Genomic DNA, 12,318 nt, shown 5'->3' with positions numbered 1-12,318 from the left:
GCAGCGTACTGCTCCATGTGAAGACACACTAATTCTGTCAGCAAAGTTTCATAAACATAACAATGCTCAGAAAATGCTATTCCACTTTAAATGTAATTTTTTTCTTACAGTTGTTCCCCCAAGACACAGTCATTTATTAACTGTCTACAGTTTTAAAAGATGATATCATAGATCAATACACCAGTTGAAAAATATGCAAGACTGTTCTGTGGGGGAAAAAAAAGCATGCTAGATTACATAACACAGACAGTCAGGGATTACACCACATGGTTTCTGATCCTCGGTATGATTCTGTTACTTAGGTTATCAAAGTTTGAAGGGTTCAATACATTAGGTTCTCAGTTCAAACACACCTCTTAAAAACCATCAGCCCTGAAAACACTAAAAAGAAAAAAAATAAGTTAAAATTTTACACACACACACACACACACACACAAAACCACCGTCCTTTCCTGAAGAGCAATTCCTCACTTTCAGGGCTCATGGGAATATGCCCAGGTAAAGTCACTGGTTGCTCTTCCTGGTCATCTTTACTTTATGATCTGATTTCTCCTTAAAAGAAAAATTCAATTCTTTATGAAAAACGTTATACACCTGTGTTTTTGAAAGCATAATGCCTGTATTTGGACATTATTGCCAAGCAAACCATTTAACACATAACTCCACAATTGGAAAACTTAAATTTATGGACCACCATGTATCCCACTTACAATTTTAAAAATGGCGACTGTCCAGGAATGTTTTGCCCCAAATTAAATCTCAAGCACTTTGCTTTGGAACAGTAGGAAAAATCACTATAGGAAGTTTTTTTTTTAAGTCATATCTCAAATGCATGCATATTTGTGGAAATATAATGGACACTTGCCTTCCTTTCTAGAAAAATGCTGGTTTTATGACTCTGAAGTTGTTCATTTGGAGAATTCTATGTTTTCACACTTCGATTTAGTAGTTTACAAAGTCTAAACTCGGAAATATTGTACAATATAGACAGGGTCTAATTGACTAAGAAAAATAACTTTAAACTTCTGAAAATAAAGCAACCTTCATTTACATGCTTTTAGGAGGCCCAAACACTGCCCTAAAGGAGCGCTTAGCCTGTCAGTGTCAAGTGGAAACGCTCAATCATTCGTAAGCTGTCCCCAGAAGACGCTGAAGATGCACACGCACACACATTTACATGCGTTGCACGGTGCCAACTATTTCCAACCAAAATAATCATATACACGTCGAGCCGAGCTATTTCTAGCGCAGAAGCGGGTGAACGTCCGGGTAGGCAGAGGAAACCCAGTAGCAGATGATTGCCCGGGAGGCGGGTGGCGGCGGGGTCCCCTGCCTCCCGCGCAGGGCGCCTGGCACCCCGCACCTGCACCGGGTCCCCGGCAGGGCATCCGGGGGCGCGCGCGCGCGTCCAGGACGCACCCGCGGGAAGCCGAGTAGCCCGGCGGGCTGGGAGCGGCGGGAGCATCCCCGGGCGGGACCCGAAGCGCCTTCTCCTACCTGTCACTTCGATGCGAGTCGCTGCCGGGGATGCGGCCGCCACCGCCTCCGGGAGCCCCGCTGGGTGCGCGCGCGCGCGCGCGTGTGTGTGAGTGTGTGCGCGCGTGTGAGAGCTTGTTTGCGGCGCGGCTCCTTAGCCGCTCGCACACCGCCACCCCCTCCCCGCCGCCGCCGCCGCGGCCGCCGAGCCCCTCCGGCGCCGCCCCGCCCTCCGCCGCCTCCGCCCCCCACCGGCCTGCGCCTCCCCGCCGTGCTCACCTCGGCCGCCCGCTGCCCCGGGCGCCGCCCGCCGCTCCCGCAGAGCCGGGCCTCGTGCGGCCCCGGGCCCGCCGCCCCTGCTCCCGGCCGCGACGCTGCCTCCGGAGCCCAAGTCGTCGCCTCGCAGCCCCAACCTGCCCAGGCTACGGAGCATGCCCAGTGCGGCGCCCGGCTGGGCTGGGGGTGGACCGGGGCCGCGCGGGCCGGCCGTGGGGGGGCGGGGGGGGGGAGTAGGGGCGGGTGGCTGTCCCGGGGTCGCCGCTGCTTTCCTGGTGCGGGGTCCCGGCGCGCACCCGCGGGGGCTGAGCTGAGCTCGCAGCGGGACACTTACACGCGAGTGGCCACGGAGCCAGCGGGTGCCCTGCCCGGGAGGAGGGGGCGCGGGCCAGCCACAACCACCGGGAGCGGGAACTGCGCTTTCGTCTATGTTACATTGAACAAACACGGAGAGCGTATACACTGCAGCAGGCACGGCGAGACAGGCGTTTTATTCATTGAGCCCGAGAAACAATCTGCCAGAGGAAGTACGACAACAGGCTTACACTGAGCCAGAGAGAAAGTGATTTCCAAAGTCTTCCCCCAAGTGATCCTGAGACGTGCACCCCACTCCACCCACAGACTTCGGTCCCAGGGATGCTGGGGGCCGCTCTGGCCAGGTTTCCCTGACCCAGCAACGGACACCCGGATGTCCCAAGTCCTGCTCAGGCGGCCTGGCGGTTTGCATCCAGGGACACCCTTTGTGAAGACCCTACTCAGGAGCTGCTCCGGAACTCCCCGAGGGCTTCCTCCTACCGAGGACACTCTGCTTCCTCCCCCTCCTGCCTGACGGCGGCCACCAAAACCCGGAGACGTGGCACCTGCGCACTGGGGACTGGGGCCCATGCTCGAGGCTGAACTGGGCATGCTCAGCTGCCTGAGTTGGTCTGGCGGGTCAAGAGGAAAAGGCTTGGCTTGAAGGATAGCTTAAGAAATGGGGAGGAAGGGGAGCAGGGTGTTAGGGCAAAGGACAGACCAGGCACTATGGGCACAAGCCGTTAAAAATGCAAAACAGTCATTCACCTGATTCGTTCCGGCAATTTCCCGCAGGGATAAAAAGGAAATAACGATCAAAAGTTGACCAACTAGTGTGATGGCACATGTCTGTAATCCCTCGGTATGGCTTTGATAGCAGCCTAAATTATACTGTACGGTGGGTTCAAGGCCAACCTGATCCTTGTCTCAAAACAAAAAGAAAAAAATACTTTACCACCTTAAAGGAGATGGGCTTAGAGCCACTGACCACTCCCTAGCTAAACTCAAAGCTTCAGTTTTAAGTGAGCCTTGAAAAAGGTTTCTCAGCACTGAGCCTGCCTGCCTGTGACAGAACTGAGAGAAACATTCACGAACCTGGATCAGCTTTTCCTGCAAGGTTAAAAAGACACAAAAGATCCCAGAAAAGCTGATACTTCACTGGTCAGGGGGCTTCAAGATACACTGGTTTTGGCCCATGCCACAAGACACACAAATTGCCTGGGCAGCTTGTTCAAGTGGTGATTTTCATTAGGCAAGACAGGAGGAAAATCTGGTGCTCTTGCATCTCTAACCACTCATTCTGATAATGGTGTTCATAAACTGAGACTGGATAGTAAGGGGTTAGGGCAATATTTTAGGGCTATTCTCCCTATATGTGAGAAAACAATGGCTGGGAAAGGGCAAGCAGCTTGCCCCCAGGTTGCGCAGCCAGTAAATAGTGCAGTTAAACTCAAACCCAATTCCTCGAGACTTCCTTTGTATGTCCTGTATTCCTCGAGTATTACCGCAGAAAGGTGAACTAGAGGCAATCATTTATGTAACTGATAGTTCTTAACAGTAGAACGCAGTGCATAAAGCACTCAAATATAGTCAATTAGTTAGTTTTTGATGTCTCACAAAACCGAACACATAGTAGCTTGAAATAATTAGAGCTGACTTTGCTCTGGATGAGCTCCTGGGACTGGAATCAGCTGAGCAGATCTGCCCTGCAGCCACGCCACACACTTGTGAGACGACATGGTACGTCTGCATGGGTTCCATATAGCAAGCCACTACCTCCAACAGCAAGGAAAGCTAGACCTAATTCAAGACAGTGCTCCATACATTTTATTGACTAAAGGAGCTCACATATTCATATCCAAATGCAAAGCATGGGAAATATACTGCATTTTTGATAGGAGCTTATGAGAAACAAGATGGCCATTTCAAAGAGGTCTGCCACATGTACCAACTTCTGCAAAACGAGCCTCTACCTTAGCGTTCACTCCAAGGTTTATAGATTAAACATTTCATTTCACATATGTGAAAAAAAAATTCAAGTGGTTTTTGTTACATCAGGTGCTCGCGCTAAAATTGAGCTTATTATCACTTTCTACTCATTGCTATATAAACGGTGGAGTTGTCTAAATACAATATGATTTCATGGAGGCTCCTTTTCCCTCCTCTTAATGGCTTCTCAGACACTTTTTCAAAGACTTTCATGTGCCAGACACACTCACTACTCTTTGCCCAAGACTCTAAGGTAAACTTAAAGTCATTTCCTTGATGAAGTTAGATACTACCACGGGAGTCAGCCTGTTTTAAAATGCTAAGAACCATAGGTAAAGGAAATGAAAAAGACCCCCGGAAGCAGGCAAGGGAAGACTGCTAGTTTGGATTGGGGAGACAGAGATGGCCTCTCTGAGGATATTTGAGTAGAACCTGAATGAAAAAAGAAACATGAATGTCTGGGAAGAAACATGTCCAGCAAGAGGGAACAGTCAGAACCCAAGGTGAAAATGTGTTTGACCTATTCCAGGGTGATCACCCAAGGCATAAAGTGAATTGAGGAATCAGAGGCAGCCAGGAGCCAAATCAACTAAGAACACAGAAAGGACTTTGGGCAAAGCTTCTAAGTGCCCTGTGAGCCCATTGCAAGATATCAAACATGGTTATGGCAGGATTGATTGATGGTGTTAGAGATTCACACTGAAAATGTCATAGGAAAGGAAGGGTACCTGGGAGGGCCTGGAAGGACATGGACGTGGGGAGTGATGTAATTCTATTTTAATCAAAAGTGTGTAGACAAATTTCTAAACAGTCTTATTAAATAAGAAACAGAGCCAAATACAGGGGTGAAAGCCATAGAGATCCGAGAAATAGTGAGAGGCACCAGCTAACCTTAGCTCACCACACTGCCATAGCTTCCCAAGAAAGCTACTTCCTATCTACCCAGGTTTTTATTGCCTTGCTGTTCTGCCCTCTCATTGGCTATTAGCCCAGCTACCTCACTTCCTTGTCACTGCCTGTCTATACAGACCTCCAGGTCTCTACGGTTGGTACTGGGATTAAAAGCATGTGTCACCACGCTTGGTTGTTCCCTAGTGTGTCCTTGAACACACAGAGACTCTGCCTGCCATGTGATTGAATTAAGGGCATGTGCTACCACTGCCTGACTTTTGTTTATGGCTGGCTTTGTCCTCTGATCTCCAGGCAAACTTCATTTACTAACATACAAATAAAATATCAGCACATTGCAGCACAAATAAAATATCACCACAAAAGTGTATTTTTTAAAAGAAAAAATGACTGTAGGAGCAACAGCAGCACAGAGGGGAGCCTGTGGTGAGCAGCTATCCTTAGTAGGGCAGTTCAGACCTTGCTCGGCATCTGAACTCAGACCAGGTAATCCTCCATGTACATGCAAGCTTCTCCCTTTCCACAGTGTGGGCCCAGAGAGGTCCTTTAATTCTTTAAAGTTGGTGGCACGGGATTTGACTCTTAATCACTTCCCTGTTCACTGCCCTCTGCCCCTTGCCCATCTGCACCTACTTCTCCAGAATTGTGGGAAGGAAAGGGGAGAAAAAGGGATAAATGGCTCTACTTTTGACCTGTGGCTATTGAGATCCCCTCTTGGTTTACTGTGGAAAGAGACCTTTGTCACTCTCTGGGGCAGGTCCAATTGATAGTTCACTGCTGTAGAGATAACAGGGAGGCTCTTGAAGCATGTTTTTCTAACTCTATCCCTGGAATCTGCATTCTTTTTTGTTTGTTTGTTTGGTTTTGGTTTTGTTTTTTCAAGACAGGGTTTCTCTGTGTAGCCCTGGCTGTCCTGGAACACTGTAGACCAGGCTGACCTCAAACTCACAGAGATCCGCCTGCCTCTGCTTTTTGAGCGCTGGGATTAAAGGCATGCACCACCATCACCATCCGGCTGGAATCTGCATTCTTTTTCTAAACGCCATGGCATCCCAATGCTGGAGCTCACATGTTAAGTAGGCCTCTCTACTGGCTGTGGCTTCTGAAGGAGTGTTCCACAATGTCTACTGGAAACACAGAGAGAATGAAAACGCCCATCCCACACAGGCTCCCAGGTTGGCAAGAAAGGAGACAAGAGAGTGGATGCCTGCATCCAGTTGTGAAGGCTTTCATTAGAATATTGGTCCCTGAACCCCTCTCAGCTACAGACTCTAGACCGAATTCCCTAGCAATATCATTGTTATGCAAATCAATATTAGCCAAAGGAAAGGTAGAAGCATCATCCATAATGCAAACAGTCCCTCGCTTGGGTTTTTATAAAGTCTTGTTGTTCTTGTGGAATATGAAAGAGGAAGATCAACTGTAAGGAGCTTCAAGTTAACACTCTGGACTGGAGCAAAAGCCTCACTGCATCCTCTTTAGAGAATAGGCAAAGAGCAGCGCATCTCTGATCCCAGTTTAAAGTGACCCATTAATCAAAGTTTCTACCTCGCTCTTTACACGCTGTCCTTTGGAAATGAAGAGGTCACCCCTGGCCCATTTGTCCATTTTGCCTTAATTAGAAACATGCATCTTTGAAAAGTGGGCAGCTGATGGACAGGCCTGACATGAAGCATCTTGGCCCCGGGGTGTTTCTCTCCATTCTTCACATGTAAACACAACACTTTGGTAAATACAGCAATTCCTTCCTTCAGCTTCAGTCCTGTTGAAATGAGGTTGGAAAAGTGCATTAACGTACAACATAAACATCAACTGAACACTCCACAAGACTCAATGTTCCTTTTCCCTTCACTGGCTCCATGTGGATGGAATTGCAGCAAAACTACAATTCTGTTAAATGTATTATTCCTCTCTGCCTCAGGAAGCCCAAAATTTCACCCACCAAAAAAATAATTTTGACCTTCCTTGTACAGTCAATTTTGCCATTGTGATTCATCCTGCCCAAGATGAAAAACAACTCATTTCTACAGCTTTGCTTCTAGTGTGGTTAGAGAAGTGGCTAAAGAAGACTGTATGAGCCAACCATTCCAACTCACAAGTCAGTCAGTCTGGTCAACACTGGCCAGTCTCAGAGAGGCTGTGCTGGCCAGCCTAGCCAACGCCATGCAAGAACTCTACCTATCACATCAGAAATTTTATTCTTAGCTGTTCAACATATTCAAAAACACAGAACACAAGTCCAATAGAATAGCAACAAAATTCTATATAATCTGTAATATTTTTGTTTTGTTTTGTTTTGTTTTTTGAGACAGGATTTCTCTGTGTGCAGCTCTGGCTGTCCTGGAACTTGCCCTGTAGACTAGGCTGGCCTCGAACTCACAGAAATCTGCCTGCCTCTGCCTCCTGAGTATTGAGATTAAAGGCATGTACCACCACACCTGGCTAGTCTGTAATTTTTTTAAACACATTTGAAAGAAAAAAAATCTTGGTTGTAGGTTATATCTCCATAAGAACCCTTTCCTACCTTTTTAAGATGGGCAGACACATTCTCTACTTTTTTTGTTTGTTTGTTTTGTTTTGTTTTGTTTTGTTTTGTTTTTCGAGACAGGGTTTCTCTGTGTAGCTTTGCGCCTTTCCTGGAACTCGCTTGGTAGCCCAGGCTGGCCTCGAACTCACAGAGATCCACCTGCCTCTGCCTCTTTAGGCTCACAACATTCTCTACTTTTTAAATGAGGAAAATACAGAGCTTCTGAGATCCACCTGAGGTTCTAACACTAAAGAAAGTCCTTTCTAGGATGCCATGTTGGTGGGGAAAGTGTTTTAATGTACACACACCGAACAAATGGGGCAAGTGTTGTCTGCGATGGTCCCTTGCTGAGCCCTGGGCCAAGTCAACTGCAAAAGAAAGTTTACATTTTTCTAATTTTTAGAAAATCATAGAGGAAGGAACATTCCAGGAGCCAGGTGCAGCCATCATTTTCCTCTTGTACATTTCCCTATCTTGGAAGTCCCTTGGTAGGTAGGTAATAAACAGTAAGAGGCCTGCGGAATGTTTGCGCTTTCACTCTGCGCTCTCATGATAAGGGGCTGGGGAGATGGCTCAGTGGTTAAGAGGACCGTTGCTCTTGCAGAGGACCTGGATTGGGTTCCCAACACCCACATGGTAGCTTGCAGGCAGTTTCTGGGGGGGAGGGGAGTCCATTGCTCTCTTCTGGCCCCTGCCAGCACCAGGCATGCATGCCAGCAGTGCACTTACATGTAAATACACATATACATAAATGGGCAAAATACCCAGACACATAAAATAAAAATAAATAGGTCTTTAAAATATACAGATGATAAAATCAGAAATGTGTGGTGATATTTTATTTGTGAGTTAATAAATAAAGCTTGCCTGGAGATCAAGGGGGAAAAGGCCAGCCATTTTAAGTAAACAAAGAAGTCAGGCAGCACATGACCTTAATCCCTTAGCAGGCAGGATCTCTGTGTGTTCAAGGCCACACTAGGGAACAGAGCCAAGCTTGGTGACACACGCCTTTAATCCCAGTACCAACCATAGAGACCTGGAGTTCTGTACAGACAGGCAGACAGTGACAGAACTGTGTAGGAAGAGGAAGTAAGGGAGCTGGGCTAAGAGCCAATGAGGGGACAGAAAAGCAAGGCATATAAGCCTAGGTAGACAGGAAGTCGTGCTCTTTTGGAAGCTGTGGAGTTGGTGAGGTGACTTTCCATATTTCCCTGATCTCTCTAAGGCTTTAACCCAAATTTCTGGCTCCGTGTTTTTTATTTAATAAGACCATTTAGAAATTCGGCTACAGAAATGAGAGTCTCCATTTGACTGCTTCATAAAGGGCCTTCTTTCAGCTGAACTTTTGATGGTGGCAGAGACGCCAAAGCCAGGACCAGAGGCAGAAACCCATTCTTGCCTTGGCCTGTATGTACCTACACCCTGTTTCCCAAAGCAAGTTGCTGATTTGGGTTCAGGGTTTAAGTGTAGGCCAAAGTAAAAATGATGACTTTTTATTTTATTAATTTTATATATGTAAATTCCCATCACAGGTAGAAACTGATGAGAGAAATGCTCTCTATAGAGCTGAACAATTAGGATTATCATTGCCCTCTACCATGCCACAATATTAGAGTGTGCCTTCTCAAGGGCAGGGACCATTGTTCTCAAGGGCAGGGACCATTGTTCATCGACTTGGAATTCCCAGGTTCTGCACAGCACTTAGGATAGAGTGAGGGTATAATAAATGATTTCTAGACCGAAAAAACCACTGGCCTTGGAATCTACTGAGTGGCTGGAACCAGAATCAGTGAGCCATTTTTTTTTTTTTTTTTTTTTTTTGGTTTTTCGAGACAGGGTTTCTCTGTGTAGCTTTGCGCCTCTCCTGGAACTCACTGGGTAGCCCAGGCTGGCCTCGAACTCACAGAGATCCGCCTGGCTCTGCCTCCCGAGTGCTGGGATTAAAGGCGTGAGCCACCACCACCCGGCCAGTGAGCCATTTTTAACTTCTGCAGCCGCACATTACACCCTGAGTCAGTCATTAAGTAATATTGATTGACACCGTTTTATAAATACCCCTTAAATCATTCTGGCCTTTCAGGTGGAATTAAGCCTCTTATGTTTCTTCACAGCCCTGAGCACAGTCTTATTTTATACATTTGCCTCATTGTTTTACAGGTATCCATTTGTCTGTCTCACCTCAAAGGAGTGTAAAACTTAGCCCTGCAAAATCAGGATCTTAGATTTTTTTTTTCTGTACTCTTTTGCAGCAAAAGAAATAACAGCCTATATTTTAAAGTCAGTAAGATGTGGTGAAGATACAAATTTCAAAGGACTGTTCCCCACCAAGCATTCCTGTACTACAAGAAAGTTAATAGATGCCTGTGTCTTATTTACCCTGCCTAAATCTACACCAGCGAATGCAGACAGAATTGCCCATTGATACTCTCTTTTCTTTCTCCCTCTTCCATTATGGTTTGAATATGAAATGCCTTCCATGGGCACATGTACTGAATACTTAGTACCCAGCTGATGGCACTGTTTGGGAATTTGATTAAAACTTTTAGGAGTCGAGGCCTACCTGGAGGAAGTGGGTCTCCTGCGAAACACCTTTGACAATTTTACTTGGTTGCTGGTCCCTTGTCCTCTCTGTCCTTCTGTTTGTCATGAGGTTAACTGCTCTCTTCCATACACTCCTGGCACCATGATGCGCTGCCCAATGATCATGGATCGAACTTTCTGAAACCATGAGACAAAGTGGATCTTGTATCCTGTAAGTCATTCTCTAAGGGACTTTGCTCACAGTTATGCAAAAGCAGCTCATGCTCCCCTTTTAAATCTCATAGATTTTAAAGATATATCTGTGCATATAGAATAGCCCCAATCCTTTCTATTGCATGAATATAACACTATTAATGAATCAATTAATTTGGGGCTAGAAAGTAGGGGCAGTTGGTAAAGTACTTACTCTATAAGTGTGAGGACCTAGTTCAATCCCAGGCCTCAAGTTGAAAAAAAAAAATAAAGCCAGGTGTGGCCATGTGGCAGTTCATACATGCAAAGCCAGTACTGGGGAGACAGAGACAGGGGATCCCTGGGTCTTGTTGGCTAGCTACTTGAATTAAAGCTCCAGGTGAAATGAGAGATCCTATTTTAAAAAATAAAGTGGAGAGCAATTCAGAAAGACACCCATTATCAACCTATCACAAACACATACATACAAAATCATTGACTTTTAAACTTTTTTGGATATAGTTTATTTCATGTGTATTAGCGTTTCACCTGTGTGCATGTAGGAATACCACATGCCTGCCTGGTGCCCTCAGCGGTCAGAAGAAAGCATGGGAATCCCTGGAACTGGAGTTATGGATGGCTGTGAACCACAGTGTTCACAGTGTGGGTACTGGGAAACAAAGCCAGGTCCTTTGCAAGAGAAGCAAGTGCTCTTAACCACTGAGCCATTTCTCCAACCCACAAAAATTAATTTTGGAGATGAAGTTGCTATGTTGCCCAGCCTAATCCTGAACTTGTGGGCTAAGTGAGTCTCCTCCCTTAGCCTCCTAAGTGGCTAGGCCCAGGGACAGAAAATTGTCCTGGATTTTAGATTCCTATCATTTACTATGTCTGTCTGAATACTCTTCATTACAAATGGTCATGACAGCATTATAAAGCATTTCCATTTCTTTCTTACTTCCCTTCCTCCCCTTCACCATTCAATATTCTAGTTGCTAATATCCTTATTTTCAGCATTAACCTTTGCAATTTTAGATACCTCTTGGTTTTTATGACTTCTTTACTCAGGTTTGGAATACTGTCTTTGGCATTGCTCTGCAGCACAAAACCTACTGTGTACCTGCCCTGTTTCCTGCAGCCCGCCTCCTTTCCTCAAAGCTATTTCTATTATCCCTTCAGGTTGCAAATTTGATTGGCATTTGAATTAATCTAAGTCTTACAGTTAAACGTTTCGGCAATGGCCCATTTATTGTGTTTTCTCCATTCATATCTTGGTTTGTTGACATCTGCCTCTAGAATAATTTCTTTTTAAAGGGATGATGAGATCCATATTCCTTAAAGATTTTATGTCAAGATATCTGTGTGTTTGCTGTATGTATAGATGATTGCTCAGCTTTCTGTAGGCTTGTCTTCACTTCCTTTTATTTCTTAGGGTCATTTTATACATTGCCACCAGCATGTCATATTGCTAGAGGAAGTCTGAGGCTGCTCTGATAGGTTTTACCTCAAAGACAATTAATTTTTTTTTAAATCAAGGTTTTTCACAGGATTGTCTTTGAGGTAACATAACTTTATAGAAATATTTCACAGCAAGGGCAATTTTTTGTTTGTTTCTTTTAAAAGATTTTATTTTCTTTTCAATTGTGTTTTTACATTCATCTGTGTGTTTGCACATATGAATGTGGTACCTTCAGAATCCAGGAGAAGAAGTCAAATCCTCTAGATCTGGAGTTACAGGTGGTTCTGAGCCAACTCACCTGGGTGCTGGAAACCGAACTCTGGTCCTCTCTAAGAACAGTATATACTTTTAACCACTGAGCCATCTCTCCAGTCTCTGTTTGGCATTTTTAGTCAGAATCTCATTCTCTGTCCCAGGCTGGCCTTGACCTGATAGCAATTCACCTGCCTCAGTCTCTCAAGGGCTGGGATTATAAGCATAATCCACCACGCCTGGCTTCCAGGATTTGTATTTTAAATTTCATATTTGTAGTTGATCTAGCAATATTTACTGTCAACTAATATGCCTAGGAAATGTTTAACAGACATTTCCTGAAGAGACTCTGGCCAGTTTGAACATGGCAAGTATGGCTCTGTCAGGCCTTGCCTTTCTCTCTCATACCCTCTGCCTTTCGGAA

The 12,318-nt window shown here is 45.5% G+C and overlaps 1 protein-coding gene across 1 annotated transcript in view; it reads right to left on the bottom strand.

The window, feature by feature from the left end:
- Plcb4 (phospholipase C beta 4) overlaps positions 1 to 1,535 on the bottom strand; it is a 383,472-nt gene extending 381,937 nt beyond the window's left edge. The window contains exon 1 of the mRNA XM_059261493.1: positions 1,498 to 1,535. The gene's annotated coding sequence lies outside the window, so the exon portion shown is untranslated. The remainder of the gene's footprint in view (positions 1 to 1,497) is intronic.
- Positions 1,536 to 12,318: the final 10,783 nt, after the last annotated feature.

This window comes from Peromyscus eremicus, chromosome 4, assembly GCF_949786415.1.
Source record: "Peromyscus eremicus chromosome 4, PerEre_H2_v1, whole genome shotgun sequence".
Taxonomy (NCBI): Eukaryota; Metazoa; Chordata; class Mammalia; order Rodentia; family Cricetidae; genus Peromyscus; species Peromyscus eremicus.
Note: the sequence above shows the minus strand (reverse complement) of the source record. Positions and strands in the feature narration are given on the sequence as shown.